At 38.7% G+C, this 5,628-nt stretch overlaps 1 pseudogene; it reads right to left on the reverse strand.

The window, feature by feature from the left end:
* Nucleotides 678-5,628, reverse strand: part of LOC109226099 — a 26,057-nt pseudogene continuing 21,106 nt past the window's right edge.

The raw sequence follows: 5,628 nt of genomic DNA on the forward strand, positions 1-5,628 counted from the left end.
CTTAATTTGTTAAACGATAAATGCAATTAAAGGTTTCATTCAAACTAACTAAAGGCTCACATGAGGAAGAGTTAATTATTTTAAGCAAAGGGCCGATCCAGCACAAATAAACCAATGGCCCAATGAGAAGAAAGTAATCCGTCCCATTCAAAAGAGACTGTCACGCTTGGGCCCAAGGATGAGCCCAAATTCATAACCTCGCTACTTCTGAGTGAAATACTCAGCATCGAGTCTCCACATTGCACAAATAAACGCCTGAGGCGACAAATACTCAAACGTAAATTCAGAAGGCCAAACACTGATACCAATACATGTGTAAATGAACTTTGGAATCATTTTTACTCATTAATGGGCAATTATATGTCATTTCAACAACAAAAGCAATACAGATTTGAAAGCAATTGAAAGTCCTATTTTAATAACTAGCTGTAAGCCATTTTTAACTTCCAAATCTCCAAACTAGATTGAAATACCAATTTGAAGACTTAAATCTTAAACAAATCTCATATGAATTGAGCCTTACCCAGTAAACTAACAACTGCTCATTTTCAGCCGACCTAAAACATAAATCTATATCAATGGCACCAACTGATTTCGACCAACACCAAACGAAATCCAGGATTCATGACAGATCCATATACAAGACTTCAGGAGTGACAAAAGTTCAATTATTACAATTAGAACACATCTCTAACAAAACTACCAAAAGGCAATACCAAATCTATATCTACAACAGTAGTAGAATCTGTATAACCTCAGCAATCACAAAGCCATTCGAACTGAATAAGTTACTATTAACTCTAATCAACAGAACCCACATATTATGCATATTAGATACATAGGAACTTAAGCAGACTTAATATTCAGCATAACAAACTAAGATTTAGGGGTTCAAATAACAAGCTAATCACATGAACAGCATACACGACTGAAACATCAACTCCAAACTTCTATTTTTCATTTCACTTTCAACTTGAAGATCACATTATGCAGGTTTCAGAATATGTACCTGGAAATCGCACAAAAGGAAAAGAAGTGAGGGACTAGCAATAGAACAGTAGCCAGCAAACCAGCAACACCAGTTCCAACAATTAAAAACCCAGGAAGTCAACTCAGCAAAACCAATGAAAGATCAAACCTCAACCAGCTTGAATCAAAAAACTTTAATAACAAAACATCAATCCATTTTGAATATCAGAATAGGAACTTTTGTTTTTGAGAAGTAAAAAAATCACTGAAGTTCAATCGAACAGTAGAACTTTTGGCCTTTTTGTATTTTCTGGAATTCTATCTCTAATTCTCTGCCTAGAAAGGCAAGATAGGGATGCCTTTATAGGCAAGCAATAGGGCAGACCTAAGAGTTCAATTTTTGCACTTCTAGTCCCTTTCTAATTCTCATTTTAGCTTAAAAGTCCTTCAATTACTGACTTGTTGGTCAAGCCAGCCTACTTTGCAGCTTCTAGGAAGCTTCTTCAGGTTGTTACTGAAAGATTCTTTAGGTGATCTACCCAATTTACCCCTAGTTACCTCTGAATTTTCCTTTGCCGGACCAACCTGGGTCAAATTGACCCAAGGCAAATCAGACCTGGGCCTTTAACCCATTGGATTAACCCCTCCCTTTCCTAAATGGGTCATAAAAGTCCTAAGACTTCAAACAAACCATTAGCCCAAATAGGAGTCTAAAACACAAACATTTTTTAGCAATTATCCTAGACTAAACAATATATTAATCAGGCTAAATTATTAAACTAAATTAATAGACTAACATTACTAATTAAAGAGAAATGCCAGGCTAATCACGCATGAACAAAATACAAAGTTTTCTAGAAAACTAAAGAAAAAATGAAGAAGAAAACTAGGAGGAGAAACAGATGCAGAGAAAATAAAAGCTAAATTAAAACAAAAGAAAGAAAGAGAATACATACTGAGACTCAAACGAATGAAGGAAAGAATCCGAATCTTCAAACTCTTTGGATTTTCTGGCCTACTACGACATTAATCGTGTGTTCTTAATAAGAAAACACGAATAACGTCGAAATAGACCCAAATCTTCGAACAAAATCGAACCAGGGACCTTTTGGGAATTAGGGTTCAGACCTTCAAATTAAAATTCGAAAAGCTCAGGTCTGATTCGAGGGAAAAGAAGTAGAGATTGGGGAAGAGAGGGTAATGGGGGCTCTATGGTGTTAATATGGGGTTGAACAGAGGTGGCGCCGCCGGCCGGTGGCGGAGGATTTGAGGGCGGCGCTCTAGGGTTCGGTGTTTCTGATCTAAGATTCGAATAATTCTAACCAGATTTGAGGCGTAAGGAGTGGAGGTTTGGAAAGAGGAGGGTGAGGCGGTGATCTGGTGTAAATTTGGGCTTGATTGGCCGTCGGCCGCCACCGTGAGCAATTTCCGGCGGGCGGCAGGCGCCGTTAAAGGCCGGAGATCGGCGGACCTACAGAGGTGTGGGAGGAATGAGAGATGGGGTAGGGGGGGTTGTTTGGACAGTCTTATACCAACGACTCCTGAGTTCTCAGCCGTAGGATCTTGGAACCTCGACGGTCCTGATCAAACTCGAATTAAATGGGGTTGTTTTGATGAGGGGGAGGCTGGACCGGTTCAAGGGTGATTGGGCTGTGGATCAGATGGGTTTAAATGGGAATTGGGCTTGGGAGACTCAAAGACTTGGCCCAAAATCTGACCCTTCTTTTGTTTTCTTTTCTTTTTTCAACTAAATTAATTCTTTTTCTTTCTTTTCCTTTTTCTTTTTTTTCTTTTCCCAAAATTCAGAACTAAAATCCTAAATTGAATTATAAAATCAAATTAACTTATCAAAAATACTAACTAATCCTAAATAATTACCACAATTAATAAATTAGAGAAAAACTAACTCGAAATCAGNATTTAATAAATTAGAGAAAACTAACTCAAAATCAGAATTAAAATTAAAAGGTGTAACATAACTATTTTTTCTGATTTTCCTTTTTTATAAAATGCCTTAATTACTAATTAATTCTTAAAATGCAAGATTAACTCCTAAATGCACATGCAACACATTTTTTTTGTATTTTTCATTAATTAAAATAAAATAAACATGCACAGACAAGTGCAAACAATTAACAGAAAATGCCACAAAAATCCATAAAATTGCAAATAATGAAAAAAGATTTATTTTGTTTTGAAATTATGGGAGTAATTCATATAGGGCAAAAATCACGTGCTCACAGTTGCCCCTTTTTGCTCGGAAACACGAAGAGTTTTCGTGCAAAGATAAAGTGAGCGGATACGAGCGATTTTTGCCCGTTTGAATACTCCGTGGGAAGCATTTTTCAAAAAGAGTTGACCGCACCCTGCTTCTGAGGTTGCCTACATAACCCTGGCTAAAAAGGAATCAGGTTAGTGTAGTTTGGGAATGTTTGGTAACTGGGACTACCATGAAGCTGTGATTTCACTGTTGCTGCTGCTGCTGCTACTGCTTACTGAACCCCTTATTACACCATGTCAAAAATAAAAAGAAGCTAGACTAGACTGTGATCTATGCATTACAAAAATCCTATCTATATCTTCAAACTTGCTCTTGTGGTCCTTGTTGCCTCGTTGACTTGTATTCTCCCGGTGAAATTACTTTGTTGTCGACTTGAATTGTAATCTGAGATGTTTTACCTTTCTCCAGGGGGACGCCTGATTGCTGAACTCGAATTGTACTTTGAGGTGCTTTCCCTTTCTCTAGGTAGACGCTTGACTGCTGAACTTGAATGTATTCTCGTGCTCTCCAGGTGGGCGCCTGACTGCTAAACTTTAATGTATTCCCGTGCTCTCCAGGTGGGCTCCTGACTGCTGAACTTGAAATGTATTCCCGTGCTCTCCAGGTGGGCGCCTGACTGCTGAACTTGAACTGTATTCCCTTGCTCTCCAGGTGGGCACCTGATTTCAACAAAATAGACAAAAACAAAGAAAAAATTTTGCTCCCAGTTTGGTAGCTGGGCACATATGTGAGTGTAAACTGAATCATGTTACCAAATATCAGCAAGAAACTTGAAAGCTAAAACTTGAATTGTACTCCCTTGCTCTGCAGGTGGGCGCCTGATTGCTGAAACTTAAATGTATTCCCTTGCTCTCCAGGTGGGCGCCTGATTGCTGAAACTTGAATTGTATTCCCTTGCTCTCCAGGTTGGCGCCTGATTGCTGAAACTTGAACTGTATTCCCTTGCTCTCCAGGTGGGCGCCTGATTGCTGAACTTGAATTGCTTCTCCCTGTTCTCCAAGCGGGTTCCTGATTTCAACAAAAATAGACAAAATAAAGAAAATTTTCTGCCCCAGTTTGGTAGCTGGGCACATAGGAGAGTGTTAAACTGAATCATTTTACTAAATATTACTAAGAATTTGAAAGCTAGGTCCTATTATCCAGGGGGTCCTGACAACTCTTAATTAAACGACAATAATAAATCTAAGTTATATCTTCTAAAGGTGTGACTTTCGCTAAATCTTGTTATCTAAGAGGGTCTTAAACTACTCCCCATTATCCAGGAGGGTCCTGACAATTCCTAATTAAACAACAATTTTAAATCTAAGTTATATCTTCTAAAGGTATTATTTTCGCTACATCTTGTTATCTAACAGCAATCTTAAAGCTAGGTCCCATTATTAAGGAGGGTCCTGAAAACTCCTAATTGAATCCTATCTCAAATATGCAGACTTTGAAACCAACTTATATTCCTTTGGGGTACATTTATGCTAGATTATGCTACTCATGATTGTTTTGAATTTTAAACTAGGTCCCATTTTCCAGGAGGGTCCTGAAAACTCCTAATTGAATCCTATCTCAAACATGCAAACTTTGAAACCAACTTATATTCCCTCGGGTACATTTATGCTAGATTTGCTACTTATGACTGTTTCGATTTTTAAACTAGGTCCCATTTTCCAAGAGGGCCCTGAAAATTTACGGTCATACCTGTCTGGTGCTTGCCTTTCCTTACGGTGGCTTTCTCCGAACCAAACAAAATTTTCTGCCCCTGTTTCAAATCAAAGAAAAATCTTGTCAATTTAAAAACATGGTGGTTGGTTTGTGGCCTTGAACTTTGAGGGTGATTGCTCCTTCACTTCCTGTGGTATCTTTGGTTTCAACTCGAAAGACCTTGCCTGTTTATTGACTGACCACTTTCGCTATCATCTTTATCACAGAAAATACCTCTTCTCCTTTCAGACCCAATATCCTCTATTTGTTGCATTGCTAATGAACTGGCATCTACCAAACCTTTGTGTCTCACATGAATCCCAAAAGCACGTCAATTGCCTCCCACTCCGTGTGTATGTTGTTCTTTCTTGACTTAAACCACTGGCCTTGGCCTTGAGGTCTGTTGCTCCTTCACTTGCCATGCTAACTTTGATTTCCACTCGAAGACCTTGTTTGTTTATTGACTAACCACTTTCTCTGTCGCCCTTATCACGAAAAATACCTCTTCTCCATTCAGACCCAATATCCTCTATTTGTTGCATTGCTAATGAACTGGCATCTACCAAACCTTTGTGTCTCACATGAATCCCAAAAGCACGTCAATTGCCTCCCACTCCGTGTGTATGTTGTTCTTTCTTGACTTAAACCACTGGCCTTGGCCTTGAGGTCTGTTGCTCCTTCACTTG

The sequence above is a fragment of the Nicotiana attenuata genome, chromosome 5 (assembly GCF_001879085.1).
Source record: "Nicotiana attenuata strain UT chromosome 5, NIATTr2, whole genome shotgun sequence".
Taxonomy (NCBI): domain Eukaryota; kingdom Viridiplantae; phylum Streptophyta; class Magnoliopsida; order Solanales; family Solanaceae; genus Nicotiana; species Nicotiana attenuata.